This window comes from Pipra filicauda, unplaced genomic scaffold, assembly GCF_003945595.2.
Source record: "Pipra filicauda isolate LSUMZ 115617 unplaced genomic scaffold, ASM394559v2 scaffold36_size6622888_pilon, whole genome shotgun sequence".
Classification (NCBI taxonomy): domain Eukaryota; kingdom Metazoa; phylum Chordata; class Aves; order Passeriformes; family Pipridae; genus Pipra; species Pipra filicauda.
The window spans coordinates 6,597,248-6,622,393 of NW_024104498.1; the positions used below are offsets into that span (position 1 = coordinate 6,597,248).

At 40.6% G+C, this 25,146-nt stretch overlaps 1 protein-coding gene across 1 annotated transcript in view; it reads right to left on the bottom strand.

Annotated features, from left to right (window-relative positions):
• The window catches only part of LOC114001750 (AGBL carboxypeptidase 4), a 179,774-nt gene extending 164,266 nt beyond the window's left edge, over positions 1-15,508 (bottom strand). The window contains exon 1 of the mRNA XM_039384691.1: positions 15,494-15,508. The gene's annotated coding sequence lies outside the window, so the exon portion shown is untranslated. The remainder of the gene's footprint in view (positions 1-15,493) is intronic.
• Between the last annotated feature and the right edge of the window lie 9,638 nt (positions 15,509-25,146).

The window sequence follows — 25,146 nt, forward strand, 5'->3', positions numbered from 1 at the left end:
TCTTTCCCAATCACTTGTTAATTTAAGGGGCAGAGTTTTACCATCTGAGCTTCACTGCATGGTGTTGCCTCAGCCCAAACAACACAGAGAACCAGGAACTATTTGACAGCGTGGTGGTCTCCGGTCCCTTTCCAATTTCTACCTCAAATCAGTTAGGCTTTATATTTTCCACCAATCCCATCAGTCAAACACTCTGTACTCCCTAGAAGAAAAGCTACCAGGCAAAGATACATTTCTCATCATACTCCATGACATCTCCTCTTACTGACTCAGAACAACGTGTGAGGGGATTTGGTGCCATCACAGGAGATATGGGTCAGTTGTCCAATGCAGATCCTTGTCCGATGCAGAAGAATGAGAATGTAAAGCACTTAAAATGTAACTTCTATCAATCACTGCAATGCACCAGCAGAATGTGATTTGATACCAAGCCAAGCTGAAACTACACATTTTGATTCCAGAGCACTGAAACATCTCATTGCAATGAATAATGGTACAATGACAGATTAGTTTGAGAATCCTGATGGGAATGTTAAATCCAAAAGATTTAAACCTTCAGGGATTCAGAGCATTTTCCTTATTTTGTTATTATCCCTCAAAAAGAGGCATAAATGGGGGTAAAAACTGCCAGAAAAATTCATTATTATATCTTTTTCTGTGATGTATGGAAGAATGCAACAATTACTGAAGCCATGTAACAGCTGAAGAAAAGATGTGAGGATGAGACAATGTGCCAAACTAAACCTTCAGGTAACCATTACCCAGGCAGATCAGGAAAGAGTTCAGGTAGAAGCTGATCATAGAGTGGTTTGGGTGGAAAGAGACCTTAAAGACCATCTACTTTCAACACCCATGCAGGGATATCTTCCTCTAGACCAGGTTGCTCAGGGCTCCATCCAGCCTGGCCTTGAACACTTCCAGGGATGGGGCATCCTCAGCTTTCAATCTCCGTTGGAAAGATTATATAATGAAGTCAATTTTAATTACACAACAGAGAATCCACATGGGGGGAAAAAACCTCCCACATTGTGACTTTTTATCCATGGAGATTTTCAAATCTTGCCTGTAAAAAGCCCTAAGTAACCAATGCAACACTTGAAGTTAGCCCTGCTTTGAGAATGGACTGAAGACCTCCAGAGGTCCACATGAAACTCTTTCTCTTTAATAATTCTATGAAAGTTTTAGATACAGGGAAAGTTTCAGTCACTGTTCATATCTCGGTGGACACCAGAGAACCCAGCTGTGGGACAACAGACTTCACAGACTCGCCAAAGAACTCACTTTCTGCATATTTGCAGCCTCACACAGTTCAGCACCCTTGAGATGAAATCCTATAGCAAAAATGTACAATGAATAAGAACATATATGAATGGGAAGTGGAGGAGCGAACAGATTTCAATTTCAAGCTTTCATGGCTTAGCATAAACAAACATGAAACAATTCATCCTCAGAATATAGAGGTGGGAGGGGGATATGACAGTGTCCTCTAGACACACAGGGAGACTGAAAACTAGGGAGCCTGGAGCAATGAGAACATTTCAAAAACTGTTTAAAGCCTTAGGAAAGTTTGAAGCAAAAATGAATCCTGCCTGATTCATTCAATGGGTCTCTAACAATAACTCTCTTCGTACACTGCTACCCCCCCAGATTGTCAAAAATAAGCCAGCTCGGTCAAATGTTGCTTTCTTCTTAACAGAAATGACCTTTTAAAATCTCAGTTAAAATTCAAAATGGGTGAACAGATTTTAGAAAAATAAGAACAGTCTAATAACTTTCTGGAGAAAGCCACAGAAATAGCTTCTAAAGAACTCACACTGAGCTAAGTCTCTTTATGCGACTGCAAAGTCTATTTGAATTTTATATTTTTCCCTCTTTTATTTTTCAGAAATTCATCCTCTGCCCACATTCATGCTGATATGGGACTAAAACTCAAAATACTCTTTTGAGGTGGTGTCCCATTTCTCCACTAATAAGTGACAGACAGTGCAGTGATCTTATAGTAAATATGAAGTGATTTGGTTCTGTTACATATTCTTGTAAACATTCATTTGAGCTTTAAATGGACAAAAGAAGAAAGTTCACCTTTCCAGCTGGTCTGCCCATTAGCTTGCTGTATCCCATAGCAGTAAAAGCAAGGATTATTTGTGTAGGTTCGTGTTCACTGTTTTAGCACTTGCAGTTCCTCCCGTGCCAAGTCTGTTTGGAAGCGTTGCTGACAAAACCAGGTAACGCTAGTTCAGATGCCATCCCTGAGCCTCTAAAACCACTGCTTCTGGCGTGATGAAGTGCCAGTCCTTGTTTTCCCAACCTGTCCCACAATGTAATTATCCTGATGGGGTTCAGGAACCAGTCCCTTCAGCTATACTCTGCCCTGAGAAGTACTTCAATACTTTCAAGACAGAAAACTATTCAACAGTCCTGTTCCCTGGTTTGTTCAAACTAGGACTAGACTCTGAGTGGTGTGGTTTCTACTGTAGACTGAATTAGTTCTTAGATTTTGTTAGTTAGTGCTCCCACCTTTGAGCAGTTCAGAAGTCAATTCTTGTTCTTGCCTTTCAACAGAAAAATGCAAGACTCTATGTTTGAAAGGCTCACAAAATGGGATTACTGGAGGCATGTAGGGAAAAGAGCAATTCACTGCCTTCAGAATCAAATGATTTCACTCCATTGGCTTGACCTAAATGCCTGCCAAGAAAGTTGTGGTATCTCTATCTAAAGCTCACAGGACAGAATTAATAAAAAAACCCAAACAAACAAACAATGTGAAATGGGTCACTCTGTCCATGCATGTGCTTCAAAAAGAAAGTGGAGGTAAAGAAATCTGAGGATTACAAAATTAAGTGGTTCACCTGCAATGGAAGCACATGGAAAGAATAGTTTCATGGCCAGGAAGAGATGAAAATTACTTTCTCCACTTTAAAAGAGAATTTATTGAAGCCCAGAAGACAAGAACAGAAGCAAAGAAAACAAAACAAAACAAAACAAAACAGCCCAGAAGAGCTCTGAAAATCCAATCTCTCCCATCAGCCTCTGGAAAATGGATAACCTATGCGTGGTATGATTGAATTTCTCTGTTTCATCACCCTAGTGGAAGCATCTTGTATGAAACTCTGGTTTATGAATTGAGTTTTGAGAGGGGCCTGGGAGAGCAGGAGTTATACCAATCTAATCAGGATGTGACAAACACATGCATCAAAATGTTGCATTGTCAAGATCCAGAAGCCACTTAATTCCAGAAAGATTTTAAAGTTGAGAAAGCAGCTTTGGCAAGAGGATTAGAAATGATGAGAAGGAAGAAGAAAATCCAGGTGGAGGAAGATAGCACAATTTTTTTTCAAAACATCCTTTCAAAAATTAGGCCATGTCCCTACATGGTTTCTGATTCACTTCTTATACAAACCTATGTATTATTCAAATGAAGGACACAGTTGCCTTCTTCCATTTATTCCACCTATTTCCTAAACATATGCTAATAATGAAATGAAAGATGCATGAACTGAGGTAAATAACACCATAAAACCCCATAAACCCCACAGGTTAAAACACCACACAACATTCTGAGCCAAATATCCAACAAAGCAGATTAAATACAAAAATAACATGCTAATGTCATTGCCACAGAGCAAAGAAACATGCTCATGCCAATGCCACAGGACAGGAAGCAAGATTCATGAGATTGGTTTGTGATGGCTCCTAAACAAAAGCCGTGCACAAAAATAGCCCATGATTATCGATAACATGTGATCAAATCAGAAAGCATGTGCGTTTAAGAGGGATGGCATCAAATGCTTCCTTCAAAAGAAGAAGAACATCACAATCACTTTGTATTTGCCTGGTCTCAGCTTGCATTTCCTATCTAAATACCAAAGATAGTTTCACAGGATAAGTACAGATTAGTAAAATATTCAAGGTGATTGAATGGATTAGCATTATTGTTTAGCACAATGCAAGGTGATAGAAAAATCCTCGGAACAGAAAGATCTGCTATCTGGACAGCCACTTGAAATTATGCAGCTCGCAGGTTGAATTCTCACATTTTTTGTAACATCATCAAGTGTCACAGTGGATGCCTGAAAACAGTTCCAGCTGAAGACTGAGATGTAAAGCTGGGGATCTTGAGCAACAGGTGGAACAAAGATTCCAAAGTAAACTGCTATCTTGTTTGTCACACAAATAGAAAATCCATATGTTAGTGCCAGAGGCAAAAAGAACATGTTCTAGCAAACAGCACCAAAGAAAAAATCCAAACCCTGAAGAAACATTTGTCTATAGGAGAGGGGTGGAAAAGGAAAAAAAAAAAAGGAGTTTAAATGCATCTAAAAAATCAAAATGACATTGAGAGGAATTAACTGTGTACTAAATCCCAACCAGGTAGAAAGCACAAATGCATGCACTCCTCACTATCCTGGCCATTGTAATCATGTCCAGCAGCTTGGTATGTCTGTTTTGCCCACCCTTGCAGAGATCCACACTGTAGTTAACAGGTGTACTGATGTGTTATGTTCCCCTTAGATCCCAAGGATGCAATACCTGATCGAGCAGATAGACTGTTTCACACTGTGACATGGATATTTCATTTATTTCTAGGTATCCAATGTTCACAGAGTGAAGCTCAGGTCAAACTGTGAACAAATCCATGCAACTTGTAATTAGGATGGAGATCTGGCATTCAGACATTACAATTCTACACAGGTTTTTTTTTGGTTTCCAAAACCAAAGACTTTGTATTTCAAGAGCTAAATCAAGTCCCCTAAAAATCAGACATCTACAGGTTTTTTTTTCACGGAGGTTCTTGGAGCATTTCACAAACATTAAGGAACTGTCCTCCAGTGGTTCAGTGAGGCAGGTGCACAGTATTAGTCTCACTTTGCAACCAAGACCCAGGAACAGAGGGGGAGATTGAGTGAATTGCCCAAGATTGTTCTGCACTTGTCTGACAGAGTCATAAATAGAATTCAGGACTCTACAAAATGTAAATAAATCACCTCCCTCTCTGGAAGAAGCAGAAAAATATTTGTTTACTTTTGACTGCATGCATCCTTGGATGCCTCTGGGTTACAGCCAGGAAAGGAAACATCACTGTTCTGAGCAAGGTCATTCCCACAGCAAGTCCAGGCAGACCTTCAGCCATAAGTAATGTGTGCAAAACCCATGTATCCTCACAAGAATTTAATTTGAATATTTAAGATCCAAGATACTGGTATAAGGATTTCAGATATCTCAATAAGCCTTATTTATCTGAAGCGAACACAGTTCCAAATTTACTCATGTTTTCTCACAGGTAATTATGGAGGCAAAAATAAATAGCAAATAAAATTCAAGGAGTGGACACAGGTTGCCAGGTTGGCAAAATTATCTTCAGATATGAAAAAAAAAAATTTCCCTAGACTGGGACAGGCAACTGTAGCCAAGCTAAGAAAAAATGAGTGTTGATACTCTCTCCAGTGTAGCAAAGAGCTAAACTGGTATGTATGGGGAGGGAAATGAGCCAGCTCTAAGAGCACTGCTTGCCTGAAGCACAACAGATACCTCCCCACTCCACAGAATGCGATATTCAAGCTTAACTTACAGATAAATTATTTTGGCTAAAAAGCCTGTTTGCTTTTTACTTCCCTTGACAGTTTTGACAAGATGACTATCATATAGAGGTTCAGAGAAGATGTAAAGCAGAAAAGAGGCCAATTACCAAATTTTTTCTCCTTCAGAAATATTTGAAACTGCTTTCCAGTAATGAACAATACACAAGCATATCACTGAAAACTGAGAAGTGGCTTACCTGAGGCAACCAGCACAATAATTGGGACAATACTCAAAACCCCCACAACTCTCTCTCTCCAAATTTGTGTTCATAGCTCTTCTAACCTCCCCCCAGCCCTTGAAGTCAGGACTTCCATTTGCCAACACCGTTATCTCTCTGCACTGGCACTAAACATGCTCTGCAGACATTGCTGTGGCCACAGTTCTCAGCAAAAGAGGATCATTAACCTGGGTCACAGCTTGACCAAACTGGAAAAAACAAAACAAAACATTGCAAAATCCCAAAGTCCTACTGCAAACAGAGGACATTTGTCTTTTATCAGTTAAAAGAAAGGAATATTTTGAGACAAAAATCTGACATCACAAAAATCCCTTTAGCCCTGTTTGCTTGTTTCTCCACTGTGCCATGCTGTTCACTCTTATTGAGGAGATGAAAAAAATTCAGAAGAGAAACTTTTAAACTTAATGGATTAAAAGGAATACTACACAGAGCAACAGACAGCCCTGGCCAAAATGGAAGGTCCACACACCATAAGATCTGACACTCGTGGGCAGAGGTGCAGTGAAGATGAATGATGCAAAAACACTATGACAAAAGAGAGCAAAAGAGTTGGAGTCACAGAGCAAGGGGACAGGGGAAGGGGGAGATATACAAAAACAGTAGATCAGTTATCAATATAAGAATCTAAAGACTGTGGAGACTAAAATATAAGGTAGTGATGAAAAGCAGGATGAGAATAAATGGGGTAAAGGTGGAAAGGAGGAGAAGCTGAGCACACACCTGGTCACAAAAAGCAGAGAGTGCCTACCCAGGAGACAGAGACATTCAGAGTACACAGAGGTTACTGTGCCACTGTTTGTGACATTCAGGGCATGTCAAACCAAAGTTTGATTCCCAAATCTATTTCTAGGGTGTCAACCAAACTCAGGCTACAAATATAGTGGTTTCCATTGTAACACATACAGGATTTCCAGGCAAAAATGTAACAAACAGGTAAAGCTGTATTTGAAAGCATCTCAAAATTAAAACAAAGATAAATGGAAGGAGGAAGCCATAGAGAAAAAACAAACAAACAAAAACAAACCAACCAAACATACAACATACTTAACACATTACTGCAAACATTATATCACTGCCAGCATAGGACACTTGCTCAACACAAACAAGATACTAAATAGACTGTTGGTTTGGTCCTCTGTAGCAGTTCTCATGTTCTTAAACACTTTAGTACTAATAAGCAATCAGAGTGACCATTCACGTTTGGTTACTGAGCCAGAATTAGAGTCTAGTTAGTGATAGCTACACCTGGTACTATTATACTTTCTTAGAAGAATAAACAAATAAAAAGAAAAACCAGAAGGCCAAATCCACAGTCAGTGTAAATTGGTACAATTGTTGATAATTGTATATCAGTGGATATCAGTGAATTTATGGCAGCTGGACAGCAGATCTCCTGACTAGTGTTAAACAGCTTAAGGAAAGCAGGATAAACCCCAGCCCCAAGTTAACAGGGTTACAGAAATCTGTCCATATGGCAGCTTAGCCCACTTACTGTAGATGATACAAATCGCTTTCTGGGAATGCCCCACTGACCACAGACAGCTCTAAACCACCAGTCTAGAATAGATGACTAAGTTTTAGATGACAAAGAGCTAAACAAAAGTATTCCAAACCTGGATACTACTCAAAAAAGTATTTAAAGTGTAGGCAGTGCTATACATACTAAGCAAAGTCCAGAATCTATAGGGCAAGACCTGACAACATGAAGACAATAACCCCCTAATCAGGTACACAAAATCCTTCAGGCTTTTCAAAATACTAAAACCCCAAGGGAAACTTTGTCCTCAACTAATTTCAAGTCAAGTTTTACAACCCAACAAGGTGCACAGTTTTTTTCACTGAGTTTTCCAAATGGAGCATCCAAACCTTTGAAATTTTCTCATGGCTCATTTGTAGGCATCTCACTGTATCCCAGGGAGAGTGGATGAGAGGCATAATTGAAAATGGGACACATGGGCATCAAAACAAGCAAAATGACCCCCTCCTTTCTTTTTTTCTTTTTCTTCTGGTTCTCGCTTCTAAATGAAATCCCAGGCTGCCTTCCAACTGCTACTCAGAACTGTCACAGAGAAGGAACACGTAGAGAGCACTAAAATGACTGACCTATTTCCATCCTTGGTGCTGTTGTATATAAATTCTTCGTTCTGAATTCTACACACATACATGCACATGTGCACAGCAATTCTCCTGTATACTCCCATGAGAAACTCTTTCCAAAGTCTAACCTCAGCTCCTAAAGGAGCTCTCTGTTTCTTCCTGAACAGTTGTTAACCCCATGGCCTCAGTGCCCTCCATAATTAGGTTAATTCTGGGGAGTCTACCCCTTGGGGAAGACAAGAGCAGCTTTGGCTCACTGACCCATCTTCTCTTGTATCAGTTCTGTTCTCCACTGGAAACTGCTCTATATCCAAGAAATTTGTGTACAAGGATACTTTCACCTCTCTTAAAAATGCAAGCACACAAAGCACTGCTGCATGGTAAATAAATCTTAAAAAAAGCACATTAATAGCTGTAATTTATGTGCACAGTAAAGGACCACTGAAAAAGAACCCAAGTGGCTAACGCCTTCCCACAGCACTCAAATCAATGAAGCTTAAAAATGGTAAAAGGTGTCCAAACCTGTAGGGTTCTCAAATCCTCTCTCCTTCTTTTACAGTAAAAAAAAGCTTTGTTACCCTATATGACTTCTGTGCTACTTATGTTGCTTCCCAGGAAGAGGCAGTCACTGTCTTACTGATCTTGGCTGAACTTCAAAGATACAGAAAAGTTAATTGGATGAAATGAGACTTTCAGAGAAAAACTTTATGTGAACAGCTCTTCAACAAAAGATTTTAATGAAATCTCTAATCCAAGGAGCCACAACCTGGAGTGCCAGCAACATTCCTGATGTTGTAGTGGAGCGCATAATACTTGGGAGAACACTTCACTTAGCTCTTGTTCCTCCTTGTGCTTCTCCCCTGCCCCCTTCAATTTAAAGGTTTATAAAATAAGAAATGTAAAGAAAGTTAATGAAGGCAATATGGAACATTAAACAAAAAGTTCTTTTTTAATATGGTCACTTTATTGGCCCCTGAAAAAGGGTAAAGTAAAGGTTGTTTCATTTTTATTTCTTGTTATAACAGTACTCTGACAAGAGCAAGTAAAGTTATTGCATCTGCAGCTCTGTATCATTCTGTCCATAAGTTTTCTATTTCTACTCAATGTGGTTTTGCATCAGAGGAAGCCCTGGTCAGCAGGGTGCCAAGTACTGCAAAACACAGTTATGCTTTGGGGAGTAGAGCACGATCCTGTAGGAGACTTTTAGACAATTATGCAGAACTGGACCAGAAAACTAGACTTCAAGGAGCCCTGAAAATTGTGATGAACTTCAGAATATTCACGTACTCTGAAAAGTCAGGGGAGACTCTTAATTTATCTAGGTTGACTTTTTTAAACAATGCACCATTTGATGACAGCAAGCTTCTAGAGTCACCCCCATAATGGAGGAAAATGTTTGGTCGTCACCTGCAGGTCTCGTGAGATGACAATCTGATACATGCCTTGGCAGCTTGTTTCCCCATTTGAAAGGTTTACTTTCCTGTTTGAAACTTTCAGTCTCCAAATATTTTTGCCATACCCTCCTCTGCTAAGGTTGTCAGTGCCTGCCTGGCCCCTCCGACTGAACACATGTATGATGGTGGTATCAGTTTTATATATTAAAGAATTATCTCCTTTATCTTGCACTACAAGATATGTTTTCCAGACCTCAGATAGATTTTTGCCTCTCTTTTCCACGATCCCATTTTAAGCCTCCCAAAGCAGAGTCAGTGCAGCAAGGTGTGCTATCTAGGTGAGAGCCCAGGATTAGCCCAGTGGCCCAACCGAGCTCTTTCAGTATCTCAGCATAGCCAACAAGTGTACAAACTTCCCTGAAAGCTCAGGAGGATGTCACATAAGCCCAGGGTAATAAAAGCTATCTAACATTCACTCCACTCAGTATTTACACATCAAACAGTGGCAAGCACAGCAGTAGCAGTGACACATCAGCCTGGTAGAAGAAACCAGCACACAAATCACCCCCATCACAGGCTGATGAACAAAGAGAGAAAGAAGGCCCCTCTCTTCTTTAGCCATACTCAGAGCATACTTGGCTCTTACATTCTGTCTCTGCTTATGCCCAGGCACAAGCCAGAGTATCAAATGTCATTATGGTTCTGCTCCTCACAGTCATTCCCCAAGCTCTCCTGAACTCATTCTCCTCTCAAGTCAAGGATGGCCACTGAAATTCTCACTAATGACAATCTTAATTCTCACTAATGACAATCTTCTGTCATTTCCTACTGGAGCTCACACTTGGTACGTGCTCTGGGTGGTAGACATCAGGTCCTGTCTGCCAGTCATGAGGTAGCTAACTCTTAATTTCTTGTTAGCAGGTTCTGTCCCATGACATGGTTCTGAAATCACTGGGAATTAGGCACAGGTTACCTTTAAAACTATGTCCCAGAGTAGCTGCAGTCCAGGTACTCAAATTAAAGGAAGTGTCATTGGTTGAAAGGTAATTACAATGCCAAAATCAGTATGAGAATTTGTGCTAAGTCCTCCCTCAGGACTACACCTGGGCTCATGATTCAATTAGGTATTACAGCACTAAAGCCAGACCGTCACTCCTAATCTCTGGGCAGAGGATTCAGTATTTTAAAGAGAAAAAAAAAAAGCAAATGACAGCAGTTTCTTCCTCATGTTCAGGTCTATATTCTAAAGGCCTGTTCTCCACTTTTTCAGGAGATTAGAAGACTGAGACTTCTACATACTGTAGTTACAGAGGTGTGTTACACAGGCAAATGCCCATTTAATTATACCCTCTCTGAAGGACTTTTTCTTCTTTTCATTTTAATTCAGGATAAAGGGTGTTCTAAAAACAACTCAAAGCACACTGATCTTTTAGGACAACTAGAAATAGTTTCCAGTGGAGCCTTAAAACATGGAACTGTTACGTCCTTGTTACTCACAGATCTAATAATTTCTTGCAGAGACAAATGGGATCTTATTTGCTATGGTATCAACTGCTTCCAGAAATACATCTTCATGTAGAACTATATGGACTTACGTGCCAAAGGAGAACTGCAGAGCTAGTCCTAGAAAACTGGACTTTACCAGAAAGCTCTTTGCTGCTTTTTCAGACTCTTTTAATTGATAATCCGCAAAAAAGTTCTATTTATTAAAAGGAATTTTAGACAAAAGGAAACATTTTAAACTATAAATGCCAAATATTTCTGCCTTTTTCTTTCCTTTTTTCTTTTTCTTTTTTTTTTTTTTAACAAACAGATCCAGAAACCCAGGATTTCAGGATGTTCTTGGGAGAATTGTAACAGTCTCAAGAGAAAATTAAAAAAAAAAAAAAGAAAAAGAGAGTATAGTAGGTCATAATTGTGTCCTGCAGCTGAACACTCTCCTCCAAATTCCATTCCTCTTATGCTGTGTGTCCTGAGATGCCCCATCCTGCCCCAAACCAGATCCTCAGCTAACAGGACAGAGGCAGCTGCTCTGGTCCCAACATTGGTGCATTTATGCCTGCAGGCAACCCCTTGGGAAATTTCACTTGCAGCTGGTTTAGGCCCACTTGTCCTCTCAGACTCATTCATGCAAAGGAACAAAATCCCGTGACAGTGGCTGTGGGAGATGAGAAATGCCAAACAGGCCACCAATACATCTTCATCTGAATGGAAACAAGCAGTAAGAGAGGAATCAGAAGAGAAAACTTCATACATCTAAAAATTCACTTCCCCCTCTATTTAATTCGCAACACAAATAACTGTAGAGACTTTCCATGGAATCACTGGGGAGCTACACTTTAAATTCTAAAGCCAAAAATTTCAAGACTCTTTCACTGTCTGATTTTGGAAGTGCTATAGATGGACCTGTAATATTAAAAATTGCTAAACACTCTTCCTCTGGACTCCAGAAGCCTTTGACATATCTCAGGGTCAGCAACCAAAACTTCAGCCACCTGAAAACCACAAGCCCCCAAATCCAGAGCAGACCTAAGGATTTCCTCAAGAGTAGAACAGGACTGTCCAGACAGGTACATATGCACTGTCTGGCTCCAGCAGGATGGAGTGAAAAAGGCCAGGAGCATGTGAAAAGCACAGAATTAATGTTCAGACTCCATCTCTGTTGCAGTTTTCTGGAAGTACCGATTAAGAGACATGAGCTGGTATAAAACAAAGCTCTTACTATCAACCAGTTCTGTTAAAGCAATTCCAATCATGCAAATCATCACTTAGCATTTTAACTGTATTTTATCAGTTTACCATTGTTGGCAGTAATTCTAATTTGCAGGATAACTTCTTCAGTTATATATTGGTGTGAGCACATATACAGGGAGAAATTTGGGTGGTCACTTCAATTAAGTTGACCAAAGACAAAATACTCTGTTCCTGACAGAACTCAATATCACCTTTCACCTTGACCAGTGGTCAAAGTCACATTGAGACCATGTAAGAGCTCAGAGTTTAATACAATTTATGTCCCAGGATATAGGAAAATACAGTATTGTTTCCAAGACTAGATAAAAGAGATGTGGGCTATCCGAGAGATCCATTTATAGGGAATGTGGCCACATTCTTGTCTTTGTTCATGCCAGCACTTAGTCATGGCCTGCTTCCAACTTAAATAGCTATTCCAAACTCCATGCATCAGCCTTTTATTTTAGAGATTAGAGATTGTATCTTTACAATAAAAAAAGTTTTTTTTTTTTCCCATGTTTGACCTTAAATAAAGAACCATATCTATAATGAACTTAACTGTCACTGAGGAACATGCAGGTAAAAACCAATTTCTGCTCATGCCAGCAATGATCAAATGGTCAAAGCTGACTTTTCTCCTGCTCCTGCAGACCTGGAACAACTACAGGGTTTACACATCTTCAGCCCAACAGCTTCTGTTTAAGGCAAGTGTTTAGGGAGGCATCAGCAGAAGTTAACTGGATTTTCTGAGGAAGTATGATGTTTTATTTTGTGATGTTTCTTCCTTACCCTATTAAGCTTACATGATACCAAACAGCAAACCCCTCTGCATTGCAGAGTTGAAAGAAGAAGCCTTTAACTTCCACTGAATCTAATAGACTTTGTCATTTGAAAGGAAAAAATTCTCTCCAGAACTCATAGAATACTTCAATTAGATTGAATGACTTAGTTTGTATGCACTGTGTCAAATTTTTCCAGTCAAACAAGCCTTTAACTCTAAGAGAGACCAAGAAATCATTGGGTATATAGACTTCTTGCAAAAGAAAGCTATCAGTGCTATACGATAGTTTGAAAATCATACATTTAAAATCCAGAAAGGGGCTACTGTGATCATCTTTGCTGATCTACCATTCACACACAAAGACCTCCTCTGAAGCTGTTCCCATTCACAAAAAACTGAACCACCCTTCTCCCCCAAAAAGCAACCAAAAAACTCTCAAAAGAAAACAAACAAAACCCCAAACAGAAAATACTTTGATTTCAAACAAATACAGTCCATCAGGGAAAATACACCACAGTCTTTACCATCCCCCCATGGACTTGAATCTTCATTTTTTAACAGCTGCGTCAAGACATTCAGCTCTTTTATGCCCTCCCCTACAGTACTGAAAAGTAACCTTCCTGTTACTCCATGCTGGTATGTTCTTCATGTATGTACTCAGACTCAGATCACACACCAATGGGTCCCCACACACGATCTCAGATCATGTCATTCATTCATAGCCTGCTGTCTGCTAATCTAAACAAACTAAGCTCCAGGACTTTCTAGTCATATGACAAGTTTTCTAAAACTCTCCTCATTCTTGTTGTTCTTCATAACAGGTTGAACCTGTGCCAAACACAACTGTTTATACATCTGTGGAGGGCACTAACTGTCTAACTTACTGTCTCTTAAAAAGTTGAATTTCTGAATATGCCAGATAACAAGCAATAATTTGAGACAGATACAAGATACAAAGAGCACAGCTGAGTGATGATAGGGACACAAAAACCCAGGATTCTTAGAAACAGGTTTTTTTCTTTCCAGAAATAAAAGTCTGAAATAGATTCATTGTTCAAAATATTCTAGCTGGCTGGATCAAGAATGCTGTGGTTGTCTCCTCCTCCAGCTTCAAAACGAAAAAGAACTTGACTCAGTTCTTCTAAGGTAGCAGTCATTTGACTTCCAGGGGAATTTATGAATCCTCGGTTGTGTTGTTACTGTTAACAAGAGCTGACAGTTAAATGCATTTCATTAACAGAAACTAGAATGAGAATGACAAAACTTTAGCAGATCAGACCTGTAATTGAAAAGGTGACCAATGTAAGGAAAAAGAACTGTCTGCCAGGATTGCACTTGCCTCTCACCCATACTGATAACAGCGTATCTCCTTGTGACCTGTCTTTCTTTCACACCAGTTAGCAAAGCATCAGCAAGATGGAGATATCAAGAGCAAACCTATGCCAGCGTCGGTTCCTCCTTGCACATCAAGAGCAGGAGGAAAAGTAAACCCTAACGGAAGAATTAAAAACATTGAAGATTTTCGCAGCTGAAAATGTACAGAAGGTTAGCAAAGGCACCGTAAAAGTAAATGGGGTTGACTGGCAGCTTGTGAATTGATTTTTTTTTCAGTTTTGGAAGAGCAGGGAGAAGATGTATCCAAGGACAATTGCTGGGGTACAAAACTTGCTTTGACTACTTGCATGGAATAGATATTTTCACTGTGCAGCTTCCTCATTTGCAAGCACTGCCAAAAGATTGACTGGGCTTTGAACATCTGTGGATTTCCAAAACCTACTGAACAAACATACCTCCAGATGCACAAAATGACAATTTAATCCAGATGTAAAACAATGGGTAGAACCATAATACTGCTCAGCTGCAACAGAATAACAAAAATCCTGGTGCTAGAATGTAAATGGTGCTTGAACAGGGAGCTGAGTAGAGCTCTGCAGTTTTGTGCAAGGAGTAAAGAATAGGAGAACAGAACATCTAAAAGTAATCTGCTCTGAAGAAACCCACCTTTTGGGTCAACCATCCTCAGCAAATGCATTTTGTCACTGAAAGCTCCTTCCCTGGGCTCACCAAATTTAGAGTAGTCCTACTCTCAGTTGATATACGAAGGTTATTCAGCCCGATTGTATAGTTTGCTATTGTGTTCCCTGCCACCAACCAGAGGGGAAAAAAAAACCATAAAAAGGAAAAAAAACTACCACTATTCATCCTATTATATTTAGTGCTCTGTCTTCCCCTGCTATAACAGCTTGCTTGATTGCCTTGTCCTCCTGCTGTGCCATACTCTTTTAGCTCTGAAAGCACTCTGGGAAAGTGAGGATCATTTATGATATACTTGTACAGCACCTAGCAGAACAGGACTGGGGCTTCTGGTCAGCACTGCAGTGTCAATGCACTACTGATCATCTGAACATTCAGGCTTCCTTGCTGACCTATTTCAATTCAAATTAATATACAAAAATTATTATTAATAATACAAAATGTGACCAGTCTGATAGGCTTTGCCTATTTCTGTGACATCCTTCTTTCAGTTCTTGAGAGTCTCAAAGATACAGCCTTAGCGTAAGCCCTTTTGGGATGCACCTCACCCCTTGCTTTGCAGAGTATGGTATCACAGCTCAGCCTACTCAGTGAGTAAAGACTGGTCTTGTAAAGAAGAAAACACCATTCTCTCACCCAGCTGTTACTTGGAAAATCAAATGCAAGGCCCCTGCCTCCCTTTCTTCCCCTGGGCACGGTGGAGAGGCACCAAAGAGGGGTCAGGCTTTTCCAAGATCCAACAGAGCTGGCAGACTCCCAGGATAAATGCTGCATTAGTCTCAGGGCACTGGAAAGCTCCAGTCCTTTTGCAAGCATTTGAATGTCTGAATGGCAGTGATAAAAGGGAGGGGGCAGCCAAACCCACTCCCCACCCACAACCATCACAACAGCATTCCGGTGTTATTAGAAATCCAGCTGTTCTCTGCAAACTGGCAGGATTTACTGCTCATATTTTGGTTAAAGCGACAGACGAAATTCCCCTTCCCCATCCATTATCATTGTATAATCTATACAATACATCAGCCCAATGGCCATGGCAGTAAAGAAAGGGGAGAGGCAGCATTAGTATTCAGAGCACACGCACCACACAAGGCAGCAGGTTTATGATCTGCACAACCTGAAATAAGCTCTTCTCTTCCCTGGGGAGCCGGGTTAACACCGAGGAGCTGCGTCTTAAGTCACAAATACTTCTACTAATATACATCCTTTCCTGCCTAGGAGGGGACGAGGAGGCAGCATACCTGTCCCACTCACACTGGCACAGATGGCTAATGCTTTTGTGGCTTGAAGTGTCACATCCCTTTTCTGATCCCAACTCCTCCGTGTTGGCAGAGCACTCTTCCTCCAGCTCTTCGGCACCAACCAGGCAAAGCCATCAGCTGTCAATCAGCTGTCACATCTACCTCCTCCCAGCCTATCCTGACATCCCCCCTCTGCCTGGTGCCAGGGGCAGCAGAGAAGTAATCTGCTATGAGATTAATTGCTCCCTCTGCCATGTCAGCACAGCTATGATGGCTTCTGTATTTATAGGGAGCGGAGAGGAAAGGGTTTTGTGGGCAGTTTTTCACCATGTGTACATAATGGGGTACAACAGTTGCATGGAAACAGCTTGTTTCCAGCTTCTGACACCATAAAGCTCCTATTTTCCTGAATGGACATGCCAAGTCACCCAATTTGTTACCAAGTAGTGTAAATAATCATTTGCTGCTCTTAACAAATAATAATCCTAAGAAAGAGGTCATATAGGCATGGTTACATTTGAACACACCAAAAACCATCCAAGAAATCTACCATTGTCTTTCACTTCCAAGATTCCCAGAATAATTGCACAAGCGCAACCTACATTTATGCTCTGCCTTCAAAATTGCTTTATGTCCATCCACACCCAAGCTTCAATGAAAAAGGAATCCCTCCTGTCTTGGTCCCATTTTTCTGGCTGCACAGGGACCCAAGTGAAAACTGTTTTGTCAGGTTGATTTTCTGCAGGAATGGTCCTTTTTCTAGCTCACAGCACTGCCACACAAGCACCAGTCCTGGCAAAAAGGAGGTGGCAGGGATGCACAGCCAGGAGGGAAAACAGAACTTAACTGCCCCTTTGGGTGCCAGCACACATCTTCCTTAGCTTAAAGCAGCTGTGAAACAGCAGTCCCCAATCTCTCCCTACTTCAGCAGAAAAGGGTTGTGTACTAGTAGCTAAATAAAGTTTCCTTTACAACCACAACCTAAATTTTCAAATGAGCACCAGCACTAGTTTTCAAGAGCTCAACACCTCACAAGTTCCTGAAACTCCACACTTAACCGTGTTTCCTTTGGGAGACTTCTCCTATGAGAATTAAGCCAAGAAAAAAAAGTTTCTTCTCCAAACACAGAAACATCAGAACTCTGAACCAGTTAGAGATACTTCACAAGGCTCTTCCAAGTCACAAAGAGATTACAGTATCTGGGAGTTAAAGTACTGTCCAAGACACATGAGTGGAAACTTTGGGCAGATGTCTGCCTTTACACTGCTCAGAAGTGATACACATCCTCAAATTATTTAGTCTTGTTTTATTAATACAATATTGGTTTAGATAATGAATGCTTATTATTTAGATTTGTCTCAGGATTGTTTTGACGTTACACAACACTGCCCTTAGGACCAATATTATAAATTAAACAGCAAGCTGCCATCACTTTAAGTGCTGCAATTTCAAAAATAAAAAAATAAAAGAACAGCTGTCACCCAGGAAAAGAAAACAACAAAAATGGAACCTAAACAAACATTCCCTTAGGCTGCTATTGTTTTCCTGATAACTTGGATGGTGTTTCCCCTTCCCCACTCACGTAGCAGCAGTTGGAACAGGAAGACTGGTCTTTTCTATTGACAGGTGATAAATCTTTTCCTGGTGAACTGAAGGTGAGTACTGAACCCCTCACTTGTATAATATGATACAACTTGACTACAAGGAAAGAGGCTCCTGCAGACATCTTGGGAGTGATCACTAGTTGCTGGTGATCTCATGTAAATGGGTTGTGTTAAGGAGGGAAAATTAAACAAGGGCAAAGGTAGAAGGGGAAGAAAACCCACAGAGAATCAACTCATGCTCCTGAGGCACAGCCTTCACTGCAAGTGCCACTTCTGAGCACTTCCCTGAACCGGACCTTCAGCAAAGCAACAGTACCACTAATTTCATTTGGGGGAAGGGAGACAAAGCCTTGGGAATTGGAATGGGAGTTGTCCCCACTGCTGACAACTACACGAACACTTTCCTTATCACAGACCGTATCCTCTTGGGATAAGCAGCCAATGGACATCCTTCCTGCCTGTTGACACTGCACAGCCACCTCCCCTCTTTCAAGGCAGTTTGGCACAGCATCCTGATGGCAACTGCTGGGGTGGGAGGATGGCTTTGGTGCACTTGCAGCTTGGGGCAACCCATGTTAGAAGCCAACAATATGTGCCGTGTAAGGAGGCAGCTGCCTTCAGGCCACCAATAAAAAAAGCCAGATGCAGGCATGCCTTGCACCTGTTGCTGGAAAGAGCTCAGTTAACAGTACCAGCAGATGGCACTTGAGAATACACAGCATATTTCTTGGGTTGTGTCACCCCCATAACTTCCCGTGTCTGGCAAACAGCCTTTCGGGAACAGCCCTCCAGTCTTTTGTATCAGCTCTTAAATGCCATGGATTGTGTCCTGGCAACTACTGCTGGAGAAGTAGAGCTCGGCTCGTTATGTCATTAGACAGAGACCAGCTCAGCTCAGTTTCTCACTTGCAAGACTAACAATAAAGCCCTGTTTTGATTGCATGGGTGTATTTAAAGATGTCTTCTTTTCTGAACAATACTGCTTGGTACCTACATAGTGCCTCAAAGCCCAGGAATGCAACACAGGTTTTGTACGCACGCTGATAAATGTCGCTCCACAGCTAATTTTAGATATCTGAACCTAATTATTGCTAAATTGCAGATGCATAAACCAAAACAAAGATCTAGAGCACGTTGGCTGAAGTTTACTAAGCCATTTGCAGAATTGAAATAATAATAATAAAAACACAAATAAGACACAAACCCAAAGTAAACAAAACAATTCACTGGAGAATTTGGTCCTTTGGTTGCTGCTATGAACAAGAACTCAAATCACCAGAGATACAAGTCAGACTTACAGAAGAAATTAAAAAGAGAAGAAAGCCCAGTTTGTTTAGTTCCTTAACTGAAAGTAAAGCTAAAACACCCAGATGAGATTATTCAGACCTGAGATCAGCTATTTAAAAGGGGAGGAAAGGAAATAAATATGTCAACCAAACTGACATTGAGGTCCCTGTTAATTACAAGTACCTTGTAGGAGATAAAAGAATGCAAAAAAATAAAGTCAGTGAAGGTCAAGAATAGGCTCCTACAGCAACTCAGAGACATAAATGGCACTTAGGTACAAAACTTTGAGTGACTTGGCTGGGATTAATGAGTTGGGTGCTTATTCTCTGCATACGGCTCAAAGGTAATAATCACAAATGGTGCTATTTAAATGGAAAATAAATAGCCCTGTCTCTTTAAGGATATCTTATCTCATTCTCAGTGGAATAGTGGCAGCCATAAAAAAAGCTATGATTTCAGTATTTCTCGTTATGACTTCTCTCCCCGCTTGTCTAAAAATAAAAGGCTACTCTGTAGTTCCAGATCAATCTAACTAAAAGAGAAGAATTCACTTACAAAAACAAAATAGCAGCTCTGACACTAGTTATGTATTCATCACATGTGAAAATGGCCCCATAATGCTGCCTTCAAACCTTTCCAACAAGTTGTATTAAATTAGGTTGGGTTCGGATTTTTTTTATTCCTTGCACCAAAAGCAAAATAAATACAGCTTTATTCAATGCTACTAAAAGGTTCAGATTCAACTGGAACCCCAAGGCATGTGGCTTTGTTGTTAAAGCACATATACTGACTCTATTGATTGGTGCAGTCCTCTGTGCAAGAGAATTTGTCACATCAATAGCAACTGAAAAATACTCAGGAGCTGTAATATGGTTTAAATGAGCAGTTACCACATCAATATAAAGAGCATTTTCAGTGGCAGTAGATAGGAACCCTTTTGCAAACCTAGTATTTGTTTTAAGATAAAGGATGACAACTTTTTTACAAGGAAGATTTTTTTAAGTAATGGTGAGCAAAGCTGCAACCCCTGTAACTGTCTGGTGATGACAGCACTCTCTGGGCAATAAAAGCCACAATGGCCAGAAAACTTCCAGGTAGGAAAGGAATGGCAATGCTCTGAGCCAGATGGATGTAAGGGCTGGAGAAAAACTCTGCTGCTCCCTTGCCTCCCTGGTTTTTTCCAGTGCTGCTGCCCAGAGCACACCTGTGCCACAACTGGAGATCCACCCCAGGCTTTGCTTCCTAGAGCCCCGACGTGGCACAACACAAGAGCTGGGAGATTCAAACCAGACACAAACACACACCAGACGTGAAAGAAAGACAGCAGAGAAGATTCCTGACCCATCCTCAGTGCCAGACAAGAGCTAGGGGAGGATAAATCTTCTCTCATGCCTCTGCCTCCAGCCTCCTGGGAGAAGGCAATACACAGAAATGGCCTTTCCCTCACTGTAGCAGGTCTCTTTCTGTTTGTTTTCCCCCCTTTTTCAGGGTGGTTGATCCTGGCCACAACCATGTTTTTAATCCAAGAGGATGTCAAAAGACACTGAAGCATTAGAAAGCCACCCTGATTTCCAATTCTGAAACTGGAAAGGGAGCAGAAGAGCTCAGCTGCCACCACTTTACCAGGGGGCAGGTAACACCTTCAGCGCCTGCAGCCTGCAAGTCCTGTAATCCCAGGAATCTCAAGCCCACAGTTGATATTAAATGTGATCTAGGCAGGCACAGAGAGACTCACTGGCCTCAGTAACATGTAATCTAAGATAAAATGTCAAACAAGGTGCAAGAGGGGCCACTCAGGAAAAGTCCATGAAGGTAACAGCAGGCTGGAGTGGATGATGCTTCCTGCACCACTGCTGCATTAGTGGATACTGGGCTGTACTGACACAGCACAGGTGGTCTCACAGACCCACCCCCTCCCCAAGGTGTGTCACCTCTGCTTTGATCACAACTGAATTGGGGAAAAGAATAAATACATAGGAAATTCACGGCAAGGAACAAATCTCCATTTCACGGGCTTGAAAAATGCCTGTTTTTCAATAATGAGAAATAGTTCTATATTTTCAGGGGATGGAACATACTTTTCCCTGACTTGGTGTATTTATAGAGCACAATTCTCTCTCAATCACATCCCTCCTTCCCTTGGGTTCCTGTACAACAGACATTTTTGTCATTCAGGCAAAAATCCCACTAAAGGAAGACGAGAAGCGGCATGTGCTGCAAGTTTTGAATGAGATGAGAAATTTCACACTATCCTGATATCTTCTGGGTAACTGCTTATTTTATGATGACTAATAGGCAATTACTATGGTAATACCGCAATACAACATGTGTGAGGTTTGGAAATGAGAAATTATAGGTAACTACTTTGGACTCATTTCTATGGTAACAAAAAGTAATTGTCATTAAATACCAGTTATGCTGCGGCTGTACCTGGTAATTATAGATTTTTTATGCCCAGTAACATAAATAAAACCAATAAATTTATTCAAAAGGTCCGTGATTGTTTACTTATATGTTGTTATATAGAATACACAATGACAAACACCTAATTAGGAAAAATAAACTCCATTGAGAGGTTCATCTTGTCATCTGAGATGGATACTCTGTTTTTCAATTCAAGGCAACGCATGAATTTCGCGTGTATTAAATGAAGCTAAGAAAAAACACCTTCCCCTCCAGAAAAATAGGTGAAAAATAACAGAGGCTTTATGCAAAGGATAGTATACACATGAATAGCCGTGTCTCACAACTGAACAAGTGACAGTAAGAACCACATAACATACCCAGTCACTGTGAATGTACATACACACACATATATATGTGTGTAGGTATAGGTGTATCCCCCTAGGTGATATTATCAAAGATCAAAATCAAAACTCCTCATTGTTACAACATACAGCTCTGATCTATAGTTAAAATAATTTGGATAAAGTCCACATGTGCATTTACTGTTAAAAAATCCTCATAAATTACGAGTGTACACGAATATTGAGCTTTTGACTGTTTCTAGAGTCACAGAAATAAAGTCCACAAAAACCTATTAAGGATAAATTGAAGTGTTTCACCAGGTCCAAAGCCTCGTTTTCTGTTTGTATTTCAAGTCTTTCAAAACAAATGTTTAGAAAAGGACAGTTTTTAAATAAATCATGCCATTAACAAACAGAAACAAAAGAATGCTGGTATGAATCATTCAAAACTTTTCCCAAGCCTTCCCAGATAATTTTTCTCACTTGAAACAATTTGCTAAATTCAACTCTCTTCCACAAACTATTTCAGTCCTTACAAAACTACGTTTCTGGGGCAAAAATATACCATTTGCTCAAAACATTTAATCCCAACACAGCTTTCATAAGGATACTGACACTGTTTATGTTGAATTTGGTTTTCCAGTCTGGGTAGAGCTGGCCTCCTTTCTGTCCAACAGATTACTCTGTTAACCCCTCGCACCAGCGAGCAGTAAAGATTGTGCTGAGTTCAGAAATATTGTCCCTGACAGTGAAACGAGAAAGGATTAGAATCAGCACGTGCCCTCTTCTCCCCCTTCACACAAATTCTTGCAGTCCCTACAATCAAGCAAGAAGGATACAGTAATGGTGACAGTTCAGAACATTTCAGCCAATTCATGGCTTTAATTTACCAAAGGCTGATACTGTCACAGTTGTCCAAGTGAAGGCAACACAGAAACGGCAAAGAACGGGAAGACTTACTAGGTCATGCGACAAAGCCTTTAGAGAATGGTCAGGATATTTCAACTGCCTTGACATGGCATTTCTGGGATACCTCAGTGAAGAGCTGCCCAGACTAAGCAACACATCCCTTTTGGTGCCAGTATAGGATTTCGTCCCTGAAAGGTGAGGCTGACAAATTGGAACTAATCTAAGGCGGTGTGGTACAGTCATCTCGCCTGCAGGGACATATTTCAGCATTCAGCTGCAGAATGCCAGCTTAAGAACAAGCTCTCGATAAAGGAAAGTTCAGGCCAAGCCTGGGGATGCACGACTTTTAAACCAAGAACACTTTTTTTTTTTTTTTTCCCTTAGTCTATCCCAACCTCCCTGGGGATGGCAATAAGTTCAGAAGATGATAATGTAATACTGCAAACAGAGGGAGAAAAGACAAGAAATCTCTCTTCTCTGAACTAGTTTTCCTTTATTTTCTAAAGCTGTTTCACAGTTTAATCTATCAGAGAGGGTGAGATTAGTGTTATGGAGAAACACACAAATGTTTTTATTTTTGGGCCATGTTCTTTCAAACTAAAGCTAAAGATCAAGTCATGCAATCCCAGAAAAAGGGGTCTTTCAATTTAGATGAGAGCTGAGGACAAGTTGCCAGCTAGAACAGAGGGCAAATTATGCTGAAGACTCATTATTTTAGCTGGGTCAACCAATAGCATCTTCCTGGGCAATTTAATTAACAAGCTCATGTGGCATAACATTTTTTTACACACTGTAATTCTAAAGCCAGTTACACTTAGAAGTGCAGTAATACCAAGCTTTAAAGACACCAAGAAAAGGATGAAGTCTGTCTTCATCCTTGGCCACAGTATGGCAGGTACCTGTCATTATGTTAGGAGAAGTTGGGGATATTCATGTGGCAAGAAAAGGACAATGGAGAGGGTTTTTTTTCACTAAAGAGAGAGTTCAGTGTAGTAGTGATCCTCACAAAAAAGTATGATGCCAGCAAAACAGCAAACAGGTAGCACTGCAAGCAGGTGCAATCCCAGTTAGCCATTCAGTACTTTGGCTTGCAGGTGAATTTGCAGTCTAAGAGCTCCACTTCTCTGCACCTTATCCCTACAACACTCCTACCCAGCCCACTCTGATTTACTGTAGTGTGGTTTGCTCGTGATTTTTCACTTTTCACTTCTTCTCAGAAAGAAACAGATGAAAACAAAAATTACATATTCTGGTTTCTAAACAGTCAGTCAGAAATTTCATTGAAAATCAAGTCAAGTAGAGGTAATTTCACCAACTCCCTTGGTTTATGGACTTAAGTTATTAAGAGATAGAACCATACTAGTTCCCTTTCTATTAAATAAAAACTTATGTCCTAAGATTGCAATCAAATTACAACTTTTTCCCATTTATTAAAAAAAAAAAACACCAACTTTTTTTTCAAATTGTGTACAGACCTTCCAGACATTCTAAAGTAGAAGGGATGCTTGATCACCCTTGTGCGTCCCACAGGACACTTTGTCTTTCCACTCCTCACTGTATGGGTCCACAAATTCTTAAATTCTTGCATAAACTTCAATAAATCCGTAAAGTTTAGCACCCTATTTCCATGCATCCGAATAAACTGAGCACTGACATTCATTTCCATGACCATTTCTTTTAGAGCCACCTGACTGTACACATGACATATAAACAATTTTCCTCGCAGATGTGTCTGTGCTGCGAGCACTTGTGCTTTATAGCTGCAATATTAAACTCACTTGTTGCTGGTTATGAACATTTCACCACACGAAAGTCCCTCTAGAGTCACAACCCATTTGGTCTGTTCTCTTGAGAGTGAGCAAGAGTTTATAGAAAACAACAGGCAGTTCTTGGCAGCATTGTTGCAGGTTTGGCTTAAACTCCTAAACCTCAGTTCACAGATTCTGGAGGAGAGCACAGGACCCACATTCTCGGTCGAAGTCGTGCATCCCCAAAAGTGACAATGAAGTAAATCTCATCAGCCAACTGTCACCATATCATCCTGGGTAAATGAGTGGTTAGTTCCGGTTTTGATCTCAGGAGAACTGGTACATCCCATCCCTTCCATGAGAATTGCTGACACACTCAGACTTTTAATGGTGCCCACTGTGCCTGGGATTTCAGAGGACAGTGAAGTGCATCCGACAGTGTACTTGGCCAATTGTGCAAAGCTGTGTACTGGTGGGGTGAAAAAAAAAAAACCTCTCTCACACTGGCAGGAGATCAATTTACAAACTCAAGCATGAGGTTTAATTACCCATTTCATTATCTTAGCTTGCATAGCTCTGAATGTGAACCTTCAATGAACCAAAGAAATAGTCACCAGCTGCTGCTTTGAGAAAGAGGGAGATAACAGGAAGGAGAAGTTCAAATGCCTAAAGCTGCTCTTGCTGCATATGGCACCCCAGTTTGCAAAAGCAGAGGATTGTCCCCAGCCAATAGATCTGTGTTAGACCACACTA